Source organism: Scyliorhinus canicula, chromosome 14, assembly GCF_902713615.1.
Source record: "Scyliorhinus canicula chromosome 14, sScyCan1.1, whole genome shotgun sequence".
Lineage (NCBI taxonomy): Eukaryota > Metazoa > Chordata > Chondrichthyes > Carcharhiniformes > Scyliorhinidae > Scyliorhinus > Scyliorhinus canicula.
Genome location: NC_052159.1, coordinates 66,926,640 through 66,943,667, shown reverse-complemented (window position 1 = coordinate 66,943,667; position 17,028 = coordinate 66,926,640). Strand labels below are relative to the sequence as shown.

The window sequence follows — 17,028 nt, the reverse complement described above, 5'->3', positions numbered from 1 at the left end:
ATGGCTTGGATTTTGTGGTAATAATAACAATGGGACTGTCAATATTTGCTGTCATTATGCCTCTAAGATGACAGCAATGTTTTGAATCCACACATGTGCAGAATTGCAGAGATATCCAGAAGTTACTTTAACAATCCTGTGTTTCCCCAGAAGGTGTGCTGAGGTCCCCTCGGACAACAGCCATTTGGGTATAAATGAATTGAAAGTTCCACTCCTATCCTCTTAGTCAGGCTGTAAGAACACTTGTAAAAGTTCAATGTGATGTACTTGGATTTAAGTGTGCTAAGTTAATACTTACCGCTAAACAGCCTCACTGACCTTGAAAGAGATATTTTATATTTGTTGAATGTCAGATTTTTCCATTATGATAAGTTACACATTTAAAAACAAAGTAATCTTATATTTATTTTTAAGAACTAACGGTGAAGGGATTCAGTGAGTTCCTGTTCGTGAGAATGCTTCGGTGTGATTGGCTCTTTACCTTGCTTGATGACATCGCTTTTGCTGGACTCCTGGAAATCTCTTTGATTTAACATCAATATTGCGAAGTGAATGTTCACACCACAGAAATTGAGATATTTGTAGACAGCATTTCCAAGGTCAGCAATGAGTGTGTTGCTTCACTGCTAATTCCCAAAACCAATCCTATGGGCCCAGCTGGTTTGGATTACAAGTGCATAGAAGTGGTTCTCAGAGAACCATCAAGCCACAAGAGAGCTCCAAACTGGGTGTCTTGCATTGACCTCTTAGAATTAGAATTTCCATCATTAGAAATCGAATCCAGTGTTTGGTCAAACAGGTTTAATAATTCTGGCTGGACAGTATCTTGTTGGGTTGATGTTACACCAAGTACCGCAATTTGAAAATGTTATTGTCGCCACCTTGCCCCACCACCCTACCTCTCCCTTGCTCTGCTAAAGTAAATCGAACAGAAAATGTCAGTTTGCCTTTGGTTGAGCGCCTTTGCACACAAACATTTTCTGTTTGATTTACTTTAGCAGAGCAAGGGAGAGGTAGGGTGGTGGGGGAAGGAACAAGGTACACAAGAAAAGAACAGACCATGTGCTGTTAACTTGATTATGCACGTAACAGGAGATGGTTGCCAAGTTCCCATTCTAGCCCTTTCTAATCTAACTGACGTGCTTTAACAATTAGCACACTCTCTGCACTCATGTGTTTTAATTCTGTAATCTTCTGTCTCCTTTTATTATAAATTCTGACAATCACCTTCACTTTTCCACCCAATTTACTTTCTTCATGTGTGCTTGCTCCCCCCTTTCCCCCACTCCTTTCTATAGCACCTTTTAAAAAAAAAAAATCCAATTCCGACCAAAGTTTGGAGTCTATGTGGATCAGTTTGGTAACAATCCAGCCTCTGAGCCAGAAGGCTCTGGATTTGAGACCTACTCCAGATCTTCTTGACCACAGAAAGATCGTTCACCAGGCTCAAGTTTGCGGAGCAGGCTCAAGGGGCCAAATAGCCTACTCCTTTTATTTTTTTATGATCTTACAGATAATCACAGAGAACCTGTAAAAGGCAGACATCAGGTCTGTATTTACCAGTTGGACCTGCTCTACTGTGCATGCACTGCACAAAAGATTTTTTTTTCTACTTAAATTGATTTAGTTGCAGACACTCCCAGCTAAGGTCTTGAAATCCTCATCAAAATCTTTGTACCTCCACTCCATTCCTTCCTCCCACTTTTTATTCCACAGCAGCTCTTTTTCCAACTGTTCTTATGCCTCAATATCTCTTGGCTTGTACACCTCCAGTAGTTCCCACCAATACCAGTGCAATTTCACAAAGTATGGCAAATGGTGGGTGTGGAAGCAGCTCATGGCTGCAAGCAAACCCTCTGGAATATGTGAGCTGCACACACAACAAACCTTCCTCCCAGGTTTTCCCACAGATGGATAGCTGGTTTAGAGAAGCTTCCAGGTAAGCTGAGAGAGATGGCAGGATAAAAGGCTTGATTACAGCATGTTACTTTGTTAATGACATGAAATAATTGATATAAATACAAATAGTTTGCTTACCTACTTATGGTTAGCTTTCCAACATCAGAGAAAGTCCTAAGATCATGCACATTTTCGATAGTGAAATGGCGATTTGATCCTGATTATCAAACTTTAATTAGCAAACTGTTGACATGTGCTACCCTTTCAGCACATGTCAAGACCATCCAGTGGTGATGGCAGCACATATGTTAGGGGTTCTCAAACAATGTGTCGCACCAAGATGGTGATTCCAAGATGGTGCTGGAGCCTGGCGACTCTCTGCGAGCTCACTCAACCAGATCCTTTTCTTTTATCTCTTACCCGAACTGTAACCAATCACTATTTGTTGATGTACCATTTGTCAATGTTCTCTGTTGATTATTCTTTTGTCTACTATGTATGTACTTTGTACGTTCCCTTGGTCGCAGAAAAATACTTTTCAATGTACTTCGGTACATGTGACTATAAATATCAATCAATCAAATAACCTGCCCCCCCCCCCCCCCCCCCAAATCAGGCCGTGGGCCAATCGTTTGTGGTTGTGAGCCCCAAGATATTGAACAGAGATTCTGATGGAACAGTCTTGAGATTGGTGCCAGGGCGCCATTACATGTGTGTACATGGGCCTTGGCTCCGAGGCCCCTTCAAAGCATTCGGTTATGGATGGTCATTGGGAACTGCTCAACAACAACCGCTACCCCCCCTTTCCCCCCACCCCCCTCAATAGCTTCCCTCCTCCCCTCTGTCATCTGGTTTGCTGCCACACCATGCATTGTATTGACTGGAGCGGTGATTTTCAAACTTTTTTTTCGGGGACCCACTTTTGCCAACTGGCTAACCTTTGGAACCTACGCTGGCCGATCTTTGCAACCCACACTGGCTGATCATCGCGGCTCACTCTGGCCGACCTTCACATTCGCGTTCGCTAACCTTTAATATGAAAGATGAGCCTGCTTTATCTTCATGATCTCACTCCATCAGGTTCACAGGAGGCAAAGACAACATGCATATCAGGTGCAGACTTCAGCCAGATCCTTTGTGCTGTCTTCATCTTCAACCTCACACATGTAGGTCATTGGGAAGGGCAATAGCAACAAAATGTTTGTTTTACTCAGCACTGAATACGTCTGAGAGATGCTACCTCAAAATGCTGACAGCCTTATGGACCTTTGTCGTGTTTTTGATATGCCTTTGAAGGTTAGGTGCAGAAGCGAAGTCTTTTCATTTGGAGTCAGCTGTAAGTTAATAACTGACTCTGGAGTCTCGACCTCAAAAGGAATTTTTCACCCACCATTTTTCTTTCAAAATCTTAAACTTCTCTCATTTGCCAGTACTTCCCTGCATTTAAAACTCAGTTGATCAAGCCATACCTCAAGGAATCATCTGTCTATTGCTTCATTCCTGAGTTTTAGTGTTGAGGGCTGCTAACCAGAGGCACTGGAGCTCAGTACAGAGCTAACACTAGCACTGCTCTGTCCTGTCATAGATTCTTCTGAGCATCTCCAGCAGATTCAGATATGAGATCCTGATCATTTGGGTCTCTGGTCTTCTCTTCCTTGTAACACGATTCATCTTCACAGTCTTCTTGCCTTGCTTGCCAGCAGCTAGATAATGGAAGAAGCTCCCATCCTTGATCAGCACATACATAGAGGGCGCTTGATGTCAAGTGTACACACAGGGTGAATGACCTGCTCATTGCTGCCGCTTAAGGCCAAAAGACTGCACGTAACCTCATTTCCTTCTGATTTAAAAGCTGGCAGCGGCCGTCATTCTGAATAAAAAAAGTTGGTACAGATGCTTGTCCCGATCCTGTGGGAACGCCGCAACCGATCTCTCCTGACACCCACCCGCGGGTCATAACCTGCACTTTGGGAAAACTCCTAATTACAGCTTCTTCATTTGTTACTCTTGTATGATTATGACTAACTGAAATAGCTAATTAGGTAAGGTAAAGTCGCCTTAGGGTGCTTTCCCCTTTTGAGGGGGAAAGCTGACACGTGGTGATTTAACCTGAGGATCACCACACCTCAGGTGAGGGGCAAGGTTGAGATGGTGGAGCCTTCATGAATAACCTCAGTCTGTACAGAAATTGAACCCGCATTGCTGGCCACGCTCTGCATCACAAACCAGCTTTCCAGCCAACTGAGCTAAACTGCCCCCCCGAGCCAATTATAATATTACTGAAAGTGGCAATTGACATTATGCAGGTACGGAACATAGGTGAATAATTAACCTCCACAAAACATTTCCTATGCTAATGAAGTAAGCTGTTCAGTACACTTGACCAGTGATGGGCAACCTAGGCTAGTGGGAGGGCCATTTGAATGGCCCTCCTTTATCTCAGTGGGCTGTAAGATGGAATTTGGGCACGTTCACTAACTAATGACCCTTGAATAAGATTGAATACATTTAATACACGTTATTCATATTTCATAAGTTGTAGAAGTGAATAATCATTCTATTAATAGAGCTGTTCAAGTGGAAAAACAGGACTTGACTTCCGGGCGGCGAGCGAGGAGGTCGCAGGGAGAGGGGCTCCCGCAAGCGGTGGACAGCAGGAGGAACAGCCCCCCCCCCCCCCCCCCCCGACAGGCCGGACGGCGGAGGAGCCGGAGCGGGAGCCGAGGAGACGGAGCCGAGGAGCCGGGGAGCCGAGGAGCCGGGGAGCCGAGGAGCCGGGGAGCCGAGGAGCCGGGGAGCCGAGGAGCCGGGGAGCCGAGGAGCCGAGGAGCCGGGGAGCCGAGGAGCCGGGGAGCCGGGGAGCCGAGGAGCCGAGGAGCCGAGGAGCCGGAGCCGAGGAGCCGGAGCGGGAGCGGAGGAGCCGGAGCGGAGGAGCCGGAGCGGCGACAGGGGGGCCCAACAGCAGCAGGTCCATCCCCTCTCCCTCCCCCCCCCCCCCCCCCACGCGGGCCAGGAGCGGTGCGGCGGCGGCCCCTCTTCTCCCCCCCCCCCCCCCCCACGCGGGCCAGGAGCGGTGCGGCGGCGGCCCCTCTTCTCTCCCCCACCCCCACGCGACCCAGGAGCGGTGCGGCGGCGGCGGCGGCCCCTCTTCTCTCCCCCCCCCCCCCCCACGCGGGCCAGGAGCGGTGCGGCGGCGGCCCCTCTTCTCTTCCCCCCCCCCCCACGCGGGCCAGGAGCGGTGCGGCGGCGGCGGCCCCTCTTCTCTCTCCCCCCCCCCCCCCCCTCCACGCGGGCCAGGAGCGGTGCGGCGGCGGCGGCCCCTCTTCTCTTTCCCCCCCCCCCCCCCCCCCCAGCCAGCAGCGGGGACCCCCCCCCCCCCCCCCCCCAGCCAGCAGCGGGGACACACCCCCCCCCCCCCCCCCCCCAGCCAGCAGCGGGGACACAACCCCCCCCCCCCCCCAGCCAGCAGCGGGGACACAACCCCCCCCCCCCCCCAGCCAGCAGCGGGGACACAACCCCCCCCCCCCCCCCCCAGCCAGCAGCGGGGACACAACCCCCCCCCCCCCGCCCCAGCCAGCAGCGGGGACACAACCCCCCCCCCCAACCAGCAGCGGGGACCCCCCCCCCCAACCAGCAGCGACCACCCCCCCCCCCAACCAGCAGCGACCACCGGCCCACTCGCCCCTCCCCCCCCCCCCCCCAACTGCTGTGACCACCACGTGGCAAAGACAAAGGGACTCTCTCTCCTGGTTGAGTGGGGAAAAAAAGAAAAAAGAGACTTGTATTTCTGTTCTTCCCAAAAGAAAACTGGTAAAGAGAAAAGGGGTAGGGGAAATAAATTAAAAAAAAATATATATATATACATATATAGATATATAATAATAAATAAAATAAAAATAGGGTGCGGAAAAGGGGGAAAAAGAAGAACAAGGAGAGAAGAAAAGATGAAGGGGAAGGGGGAGAAAAAAGTGCCAGAAAGGAGCCAAGAGAAAGGGGGCACCGGAAGTAGACTGGGCAAAGGGAAAGCCAGCTCGGGCGAACGAGTCAACACGCGAAGCGGCGGGAAGGATGCTTCGCCGCATCCAGAAGAGCTGGACGGGCGGGCAACCTCTCCCCTGGGGTTAGAGGGGGGCGTGAATTGGAAGGAAGCCTTTGCCGAGGTGGTGAGGGAGCAGCTGCAGGCATTCAAGGCAGAGTTAAAAGCAGACGCAGAGGCCGCAGCACAGGCAGCAGCGACCAGGGCCATGTCAGGGGTGCAGCAGGTTCTGACCAGATTGGAGAAGAAAGTGGATGCCCAAGGGAAGATACTGGAAACCCAAGGGAAGATACTGGAAGCCCAGGGGGCAACCATTAAAGAGCTGGAGAAGGCAGCGACTGACGCGAGCGACCGGGTCATATCCCTGGAGAGGGGAATGGTGAAACTGAGTGCAACACAGGGGAGCCTGAAGGGCAGGGTAGACGACCAGGAGATCAGCTCGAGAAGGCAAAATATCAAGATAGTGGGCCTGCCAGAGGGGATAGAGGGTAGAAGTCCCACAACATTCGTGGCTGCGATGCTGGGCTCCTTAGTGGGGCGGGAAACTTTTCCCACCCCACCGGAAATGGACAGAGCTCATCGGTCACTGCGCCCGAAGCCCAAGGAAGGGGAAAAACCGAGAGCAGTTATAGCCAGACTGCACCGGTACCGGGATAGGGAGACAATCCTGCGCTGGGCCAAGGAGAATAGAGCCTGCAATTGGGACGGGCACGCCATCCGAATCTACGAGGATTTTGGAGCGGACATAGCTAAGAGACGGGCGGAGTTCAACAGAGCGAAAGCAGCTCTCTATAAGAACAAAGTACGTTTTGGTATGCTGTACCCAGCAAAACTCTGGGTCACATACCAACACAAGGAATATTTCTTTACAGCCCCTGCCGAGGCGAATAAATTCGTCGAGGAGCACGGGCTGGAAAAACGCCATGGGAAGTAGGGACGAGGGGCCCATGGCAAGGAGACACGTCATGCCGACGGGGGGGTGGGGAGGGGCGAGGCAAAGCCAGCCCCCTCCCCCCTGGCAGAAACACCCAGAACGGAAAACAACCCAATGCCCTAGGGCCCGCTTCAGGTGGGAGGCCAGGCCCCGGCACGAGGGAACGGGAGTACTGGAGAGGGGAGAGGGGAAGCGGGACAGCAACCTCCGGGAGGGGAGCCACCGTGCTAGCAGGAAAGCTAGCGAAGGGGGCGCGCAACAGAGCAGGGCCGCAGCGCACCCCCAACAGGGGGGAAGGCGCCAGGCAGGGGAGGGGGAGGATCACCCATCAAAGGTGGGAGAGCAAATGGGGACAGGAATGGGGGAGAGAGGGGCAATGGAGGGGTACACAGGGGTATCCCCGAAAGGGATAGAGCGGGGGGGGGGGGGCACCCGGGGGGCGAGAGACCAGGGAGGGGAAACGCAGGGACGAAGGGACAAAAGAGGCCAGTAAGGGAATAGGGCCACAAAGTGCCACAGACAAGGGCTCGAAACAGGGAACTGCTGCAAGCACCCACCCAGTACGGTCTGTGGGTGAAGGGGCCCCCCGGAGTGCAGGGGACTACCCGCGTGGCGGACACAAAGTGGACGGCCATGGCGGGTGTCCCCGGGACAAGGGGGAACCCCGGAGCGCAGGGACCCGACCGCATGGGGAGAGCAGTGATAGTGGACATCCTGGACGGCCCCCTAACATAGGGAAACCCCAGAGGGCAGGGGCGCGTCCACCGGACAAATATGGTTAACCCCACAGGAGCAAGGGGGCAGAAGCCCCCCACCAGAATAGTCACCTGGAACGTAAGGGGACTTAACGGCCCAGTGAAGAGATCTAGAGTCCTCACCCACCTTAGAAACATGAGGGCCGACATAGTCTTCCTCCAAGAGACGCACTTGAGGGAGCGGGACCAACTGCGGGTAAGAAAGGGCTGGGTGGGACAAACCTATCATTCCTGTTATGGGGCAAGGGCCAGGGGGGTGGCGATCCTGATTGGCAAGAGGACAATGTTTAGGGCGACAAAGACGGTTACGGACCCAGGGGGACGGTATGTCATGGTCAGCGGGGCCCTGGATGGGGCGCCGGTAGTTCTAGTTAACGTGTACGCGCCCAACTGGGACGACACGAGCTTCATCCAAAAGACCATGGCAGAAATCCCGGACATAGCGACGCACCGACTAATCATGGGGGGGGACTTCAACTGTGTACAGGACCCAACGACGGACAGATCAAACCCCAGAACGGGGAAAACCTCAAACATGGCAAGGGAACTCAGCCACTATATGGAGCAGATGGGAGCAGTAGACCCCTGGAGATTCGCCCACCCGGGGGAGAAAGAATTCTCTTTCTTCTCCCCAGTACACAACGTGTACACCAGAATTGACTTCTTTGTGGTGGGGAAAACGGTGCTTCCAGAGATAGACAAGGTGGAATACTCCGCAATTGTGATATCAGACCACGCTCCACACTACATGGATGTGCGGCTAGAGACGGGAAGGGCCCAGCGCCCCAAATGGAGGTTGGACGGTGCCTTACTAGCTGACAAGGCCTTCAGCGAAAGGATAGCGCAGGCCATAGCGGAGTACACTGAGATCAACCAAAACGGGGAGGTCTCACCCTCCACGTTCTGGGAAGCGCTTAAGGCCGTACTAAGAGGGGAAATCATAGCCTACAAAGCGCAAAGAGATAGGGAGGAAAGGGTGGCTAGGCAGAAGCTGGTCGACTCCATACTGGAGGTAGACCATAAATACTCCGAGGCCCCGACTGTAGAACTCCTGGCGGAGAGAAAAGAATTACAAAGGAACTTTGACCTGCTCTCCACCAGGAAAGCAGTACACCAACTCCGCCAGGCACGCGGGGCCCTATACGAACACGGAGACAAAGCCAGCCGCCTGTTGGCCCACCAGCTGAGAAAGCAGGCAGCCAGCAGAGAAATCGCGCAAATCAGAGATACCAGAGGCACGTTGGAAACAGAACCAGAGAAGATTAACAAAACCTTCAAGGCCTTCTACCAAGAGCTGTACACCTCAGAGCCCCCAACGGGGAAGGCTGGGATGAACCGGTTTCTTGACGGACTGAACATACCAGTTGTGGGAGAGGGCAGAAAACGGGATCTGGAAGCACCACTAGCACTGGGAGAGATCATGGAGAGCATTAGCTCCATGCAGGCGGGGAAGGCGCCGGGACCGGACGGATTCCCGGCGGACTTCTACAAAAAATTTGCGACAGCGCTGGCCCCGCACATGCGGGAGATGTTCACAGACTCGCTAGCTAGGGGCACGTTGCCACCCACGTTAGCACAGGCCTCAATCTCGCTGATACCTAAGAAAGACAAAGACCCAACGGAATGTGGGTCATACAGACCCATATCTCTGCTGAACGCAGACGCCAAAATACTGGCCAAAATCCTAGCCAAAAGGCTAGAAGACTGTGTACCTGAGGTGGTCACAGAGGACCAGACGGGCTTTGTCAAAGGTAGACAGCTGACCGCGAACATCAGGCGCCTGCTGAACGTGATAATGACCCCCTCCGGGGAGAGAACACAGGAGGTGATCGTCTCCCTGGACGCAGAAAAGGCCTTCGACAGAGTCGAATGGAAATACCTCATAGAGGTACTGGAGCGGTTCGGGCTTGGAACAGGGTTCACCGCTTGGGTAAAGCTCCTGTACAACGCTCCCATGGCGAGTGTACAGACCAACAATACCAACTCCCAATACTTCCAGCTGCACAGGGGCACCAGACAAGGATGCCCACTGTCCCCGCTGCTGTTCGCACTAGCAATCGAACCGCTAGCAATCGCGCTCAGGGCAGCAAAAAATTGGAGGGGGATCCGAAGGGGAGGTAGAGAGCACAGAGTCTCACTCTATGCGGATGATCTGCTCCTCTATATCTCGGACCCACAAAGCAGCATGGATGGAATCATCGCGCTCCTGAAAGAGTTTGGAGCCTTCTCGGGCTACAAACTCAACATGAGCAAAAGTGAGATCTTCCCATTACACCCGCAAGGGGGGGGGGGCAGCACTAAAGGGGCTGCCGTTCAAACAAGCCCGACATAAATTCCGCTACCTGGGGATCCAAATAGCCCATGACTGGAAAGGGATCCACAAATGGAACCTCACCAGCCTGACGGAGGAAGTTAAAAAGGACCTGCAAAGATGGAACACACTCCCGCTCTCCCTCGCGGGGAGAGTTCAGACGATCAAAATGAACGTACTGCCCAGGTTCCTCTTCCTGTTTAGATCCATTCCGATCTACATCCCCAAGGCCTTTTTCAAAGCGCTGGACAAACTCATCATGGCGGTCGTATGGGGGGGTAAAAATGCTAGGATCCCAAAGAAGGTCTTACAAAAAACAAAAACCAGGGGAGGGTTAGCCCTCCCGAATCTACAATTCTACCACTGGGCAGCAACAGCCGAGCGAGTAAGGGGATGGATCCAGGAGCCAGAAGCTGAGTGGGTGCGTGCGGAGGAGGCCTCCTGCATGGGAACCTCCCTCCGGGCCCTCGCCACGGCAGCACTCCCATCCCCACCCAAAAAACACTCCAGCAGCCCAGTGGTGACAGCCACCCTCCAATCCTGGAACCAACTGCGGCAGCAACTTGGCCTGACCAAAATGTCGAACAGGGCTCCCATCTGCAACAACCATAGGTTCAAACCAGCACTGACCGACGCCACCTTCAAAAGGTGGAGGCAGGACGGGGGGACACTGTCAGTCAGGGACCTGTACACGGACGACAGGATCGCAACACTGGACGAACTGACAGAGAAATTTCAGCTAGCTGGGGGGAACGAGCTACGGTACCTGCAGCTCAAAAACTTCCTACGAAAGGAGACAAGGACGTACCCACAACCGCCACGACAGACACTACTGGAAGACCTACTGGACGCAAGTATCCTAGAGAAAGGGAACTGTAGTGACATGTATGACCGACTGGTAGATAGGGACGACACCGTACTGGACGCAACAAGGAGGAAATGGGAGGACGACCTGGGGATGGAGATCGGGTGGGGACTCTGGAGCGAAGCACTGCATAGGGTCAACTCCACCTCCACGTGCGCAAGGCTCAGCCTGACGCAACTAAAAGTGGTACATAGAGCCCACTTAACAAGAACCCGTATGAGTAGGTTCTTCCCGGAGGTGGAAGACAGATGTGAACGGTGCCAAAGAGGCCCGGCCAACCACGCCCACATGTTCTGGTCCTGCCCCAGACTCGTGGAGTACTGGACAGCCTTCTTCGAGGTAATGTCCAAAGTGGTGGGAGTGAGGGTGGAGCCATGCCCGATAGTGGCGGTCTTCGGGGTTTCAGAACAGCCAGATCTATTCCTGGGGAGGAGGGCGGACGCCCTTGCCTTTGCCTCCCTGATCGCCCGCCGTAGAATCCTGTTTGGCTGGCGGTCAGCAGCACCGCCCAGAGCTGCGGACTGGCTGTCCGACCTCTCGGAATCTCTCCAAATGGAGAAAATCAAATTTGCCATCCGAGGGTCGGACGACGGCTTCCACAGAACGTGGGAGCCATTCATGCGACTGTTCCGGGACCTATTTGTGGCCAATGTACAAGAGGAAGAATAGTCGGGGGAAGGTAGCGGGAGGGGGGGGGGGGGGGGCTACAGGTTCGTTACGGGGGTTCGATGGCTAGCTAAGGCCCAAAACCAAGCTAAATAAACATGTTGAGGGGGGGAGGGGGGGGGGGGGGGCGCAGTTACTACTACGAAGATGCTTACCTGTAAATATGTGTGTTAATTTTTGCGTGTTTGTTTTTGTTTGTTTTTTTTTTCTCTCTCCTAACAATTTGTAATTTGTTCAATATAAAATACGAAAACTGAATAAAAACATTTATAAAAAAAAAAAAAGTGGAAAAACAAAATAAATATTTACGCTTGACTGGGCCCAAAGGGAGAGCATGGCTCTCAGTCAATGTTGTGTGCAATCAACACACATCTCACTTATGTGCCCTTGCTTTACATGTGTATCACTTCATATGCATATACTGGTGGGGGAAAAGGCCACAGGGATGTAAACTAATGGAATGTGGCAACTGTGTGTGGGTAGGGGCAGCATGGTGGCGCACTAGTTACCAGTGCAGTCTCACAGCACTGAGGACCTAGGTTTGATCCCGGTCCCGGTCACTGTCCATGTGGAGTTTACACATTCTCCCCATGTCTGCATGGGTCTGACACCCACAACCCAAAAAGATGTGCAGACTAGGTCAATTGGCCACGCTAAATTGCCCCTTAATTGGAAAAAAAAATTGGGTACACTAAATTTATTTTTAAAACTCTATGTCTTGTGGACCGTACTCCGAACTCCGATGTACCACAGGTGGTCTTCGGGCCGCAGGTTGCCCACCACTGATTTAGACTGAAAGAAGGTAGGGCTACGGTCAACCATGTGCCATTGAATCGCTACCCATGTCCTAAGGAGGTTGAAATGACCTCATTACAGTATTATTGTACCAAGATGGCTTTGCTGTTGTATATCTCTGCAAGACATAATTAGCTATATTTTCTATGGCATACCATTAAACTAGTTGAGGAATTACAATGTTAATGTTTTGTCTGATAGACCACACCGTTGATATTACAGCACTGCTTTAGTACTCCCCTCATGACCTGTTGTGCAATTAATCTAATAATGTTAGGGAGAGGGGAAGCTACTAATTTTTGGTGTATATTTAATGATAATTAGTTCGTTGCCGATGGCTTCTGTAAAGAGTAAGCATTGAAAAGAGAACTTCCCAGTAAAGAATCTTTGGATTGGTATTGTACTGTAATTCTATTCTACTATAATGACACCATATCTGTAAATATCCTGTTTAAATCAAACCATGAGACAGGGTATTTCCAGATTAAACCATTTAAGCAGCTGTTGTCACCAAGCACCTAGTTTGGAAATGTGACTACCATGTGTGTCTATTTGTGGAATTGCAGAAAATATTCAGAATGCATCACTACTAATGTGCTTTACTGTGTAAAAGTCCTCCTCGGGTAGAGTATACAAAGGAATAACGGCAATATTTGGAGACCAAATTGTAACTTTATGCTATGTTGGTGATTAATGAGAGCTGCAAAACATTTATTTGTATCAGAAGAGATTATATTAAACTTGTAGATCTGAATTTTTTCTCAATTTTGTTGCACATTATTGTCTAATAACACTTATAAACAGTTTCCATTTTCTGTTAAATCACCAAATTTCCCGTGAAAAAATAATGGTCATTACTTGTTGGAGTCAAATTTAATTTCATCCTTAATGTTCTACAGATTTTTGAATTATTTTATTCCCTTCTATCAATCCCAAATTAATATTTCAAACTTGCTGAGGAATATTTTGGAGATTAAACAACATTTCCAAGCTTTGGAGAACTGAATACGCTATGACTTTAAAGATAGATTAGTTTGGATTTGTGGTTAGAGATGAAACAAGGGTGCTTGCCAATGTCCTCAAAGAAAGATGCCCACAAAGACCTAATAACTTTTTCAAGTGGGATTTCCCCTTTCCTGAATCAATTTGAATCTGACATCAAGGCGAGGGATGTCGTGCTATACCTATTCCCGACCACTGACGTCAGGCTAACCAACCTATAATTACCTGGGATTAGCCCTGCTTCCCTTCTTAAACAAAACAACAGTGGCTATTCTTCAGTCCTCTAGAACCTCGTCTGTGGTCAAAGATGATGCAAAGATATCTATTAAGCCCCCAACTATTTCCTCTCTTGCCTCCCACAATAACCTGGGGTATATCCCATCCGGCCTAGGGGACCTGTCTACTTTAATGCATTTTAAGATATTCAACACATCCTCCTTCATTACGCTGACATGTCCTAGAGTATTCACACACCCATCCCTAACCTCAACATCCGTCATGACCCTCTCCTTGGTGAATACCAATGCAAAGTACTCATTAAGGATTTCACCCACTTCCTCTGACTCCACCCACAACATCCCTTCTTTGCCCTTGAGTGGGCCTACCCATTCCCTAGCAATCCTCTTGCTCCTTATATATGCATAAAAGGCCTTGGGTTTTCCCTTGACTCTGCTTGCCAATGTCATTTCCTTTTAGCTCTCTTAACTCCCCGTTTGAGTTTGTTCCTACTTTCCCGTTATTCTTCAAAGGCTTTCTCTGTCTTTAGTTGCCTAGACCTTGTATATGTTTCCTTTTTCTTTTTCACAATTTCCCCGGTCATCCATGGTTCCCTAATCCTGCCATTTCTGTCTTTCATTTTCACAGGGACATGCCTGTCCTGCACTCTAATCAACTGGTCTTTAAAAGACCCCCATATCAAATGTGGATTTACCCTTAAACAGCCGCTCTCAATCCACATGCTCCAGCTTTTGCCAAATTCTGTTGTAGTTGGCTTTCCCCCAATTTAGCAACCTCACTCTCACTCCCTTGTCCTTATCCATGAGTATTCGTAAACTTGGAATTATGATCACTATTCCCAAAATGTTCCCCTATTGAAACTTTGGTCACCTGGCCAAGCTCATTCCCCAATACCAGATCCAGTAAGGCCCCCTCCCTGGTTGGATATCAGGTTTCAAAAAACCCTCCTGCGCACATCTATTAAATTGCTCCCCATCCGACCCCTGGCACGAAGGGAGTCCAGGCAATATGGGGGAAATTAAAATCACCCACACCAATCTGGCTATTTTCACATCTTTCCAGAATCTGACTAGATCATAGATCATAGAATCTATAGTCCCGAAGGGAGACATTTGGCCCATCGAGTCTGCGCCAGCCCTTGGAAGGAGCACTCTACTTAAACCTACGCCTCTACCCTATCCCCGCAACTCAGTAACCACAACCAACTTTTTGGACACTAAAAGGCAATTTAGCATGACCACTCCACCTACCTTGCACATCTTTAGACTGTGGGGGGGGAAACTGGAGCACCCGGAAGAAACCCATGCAGAAACAGGGAGAACGTGCAAACTCCACACAGCCATCTGAGGCCAGAATTGAACCCGGGCCTCTGCAGCTGCGAGGCAGCCATGCTAACAACTGTGACACCGTGCCGCCCCTACACATTTGTTCCTTGGTATTGCGCTGGTGGTTGGGAGGCCTATAGTACAACCCCAACATTATGATTGAACCCTTCCTATTTGTTAGCTCTACCCATAATGCTTCACTGCAGTGTCCCTCCAAGATGTCCTCCCTCACAACAGCTGTGCTATGTTCCCTAACCAGTAATGCAAGTCCCACACCCATTCTGCTACCCCCTCTATCTCGTCTAAAACATCGCTATCGCAGAATGTTAAACTGCCAGCCCTGTCCCTCCTTTAACCATGCATGTGTAATAGCAACAATATCATAATTCCCCACATTAATTCAAGCGCTTAAGTTCATCCGTCTTACCTGTTATACTTGCATTGAAGCAAAGCGACTTCAGAACCACAGAGATCAGCAGCTTTCCGCTGCCTGCTCTCCTTCTTAGCTATGTTTGTCTTAATCTCAAGCTCTTCCCCAGTCTCTATTGCTCCAGTTCTCACTCCCCTGCCATACTAGTTCAAACCCTCACAAACCACATTAGCAAATCTCCCGATCAGGATTTTGGTGCCCCTCCAGTTTATGTGCAACCCGTCCTCTTTGTACAGGTTCCATCTTCCTTGGAAGACAACCCAATGACCCACAGCACGGTAGCATGGTGGTTAGCATAAATGCTTCACAGCTCCAGGGTCCCAGGTTCGGTTCCCGGCTGGGTCACTGTCTGTGCGGAGTCTGCACGTCCTCCCCTGTGTGTGCGTGGGTTTCCTCCGGGTGCTCCGGTTTCCTCCCACAGTCCAAAGATGTGCGGGTTAGGTGGATTGACCATGCTAAATTGCCCGTAGTGTCCTAAATAGTAAGGTTAAGGGGGGGTTGTTGGGTTACGGGTATAGGTTGGATACATGGGTTTGAGTAGGGTGATCATTGCTCGGCACAACATCGAGGGCCGAAGGGCCTGTTCTGTGCTGTACTGTTCTATGTTCTATAACCTGACCACCTCCCCCTTCAACTAGCTCTTCAGCCACATGTTCGACTGTACTACCTCTCTGTCCCTAGCCTCACTAGCATGTGGCATGGGGAGGAATCCTAAAAATACTACCCTAAAGGCCCTGTTTTTTTACCTTACTATCTAACTCCCTGTATTGTCTTTGTAGTACCTTGCTGTTCTTCCTGCCTATGTCATTTGTACCAATGTGGACAATGATATCTGTCTGTTTGACCTCCCATTTCAGGATGCCCTGTACCTGCTCAGACATCCATGAATCTGGCACATGGGAGGCAACACATCATCCTGAAGTCTCTTTCGTGACCACAGAAATGCCTATCTGTGCCCCTGACTATCACATCCCCAATTAGTATTGCTCTCTGATGCTTTGCCCCCCTCCTCTGTACAACAGGGCGAGTCGTGGTGCCATTTCTCTGGCTACTGCTGTTGCTGTCACCTCATGGGCCAACCCCCTCATCAGCATCCAAAAGGGCATACTTGTTAGAGAGGGGGCTCCTGCATTGACTGTCTGCCCCATCTAGCGGTCACCCATTTATCTTCCTGTAGCTTAGGTGTGACCACGTCTCTATAATATCTATCTATGAAACTTTCCGCCATTTGGTTGTTCCTTAGTATGTCCAGCTGCTGCTCAAATCGGTCCATTCGTTCAGTCAGCAAGTGCAGCTGTACATTTCCTGCAGATGTAATTGGCAGAGATGCTGTCAACATTCATGATTGTCCGCATGTCGCAGGCGGAACACCAAGCCCCACCAACTGCCATGACTAATCCTCTGTTAAATATTAAATTACTTTAATAGATTGAACTCACGAGGACATACTCACCAATCAGCTGCCTTCTTAAATCCACATACTGTCCCTCGCAGGTCTGGTGCTCTCCTAAAGTACTGTCTCCCTCTTTTTTTTAAGTTTGAGAGGAGGGAGGGATGGAAGCACGACAGCAATAAATGTTTGGGCTTATTCTGTTTTTGGTGGTGGGTCCTCAATCTCCTTCCAAATTGCGGTGACTGCGCTGATTTGTCCCAGAATGCTTCTCTGTACTACACTCTGGTGGATGTTGGTCCTCTTGTTGAGTGCAAGGGTCCTTCTCCCCAATCCCCTTCCAAGTTGCGGTGACTGCACTGATTTCTCCCACAATGCTTTTC

The 17,028-nt window shown here is 50.5% G+C and overlaps 1 protein-coding gene across 3 annotated transcripts in view; it reads left to right on the top strand.

Moving 5' to 3' along the window:
• Positions 1-17,028, top strand: part of LOC119977141 (LIM and senescent cell antigen-like-containing domain protein 1) — a 174,213-nt gene that overhangs the window by 105,252 nt on the left and 51,933 nt on the right. The gene's annotated exons all lie outside the window — the stretch shown is intronic.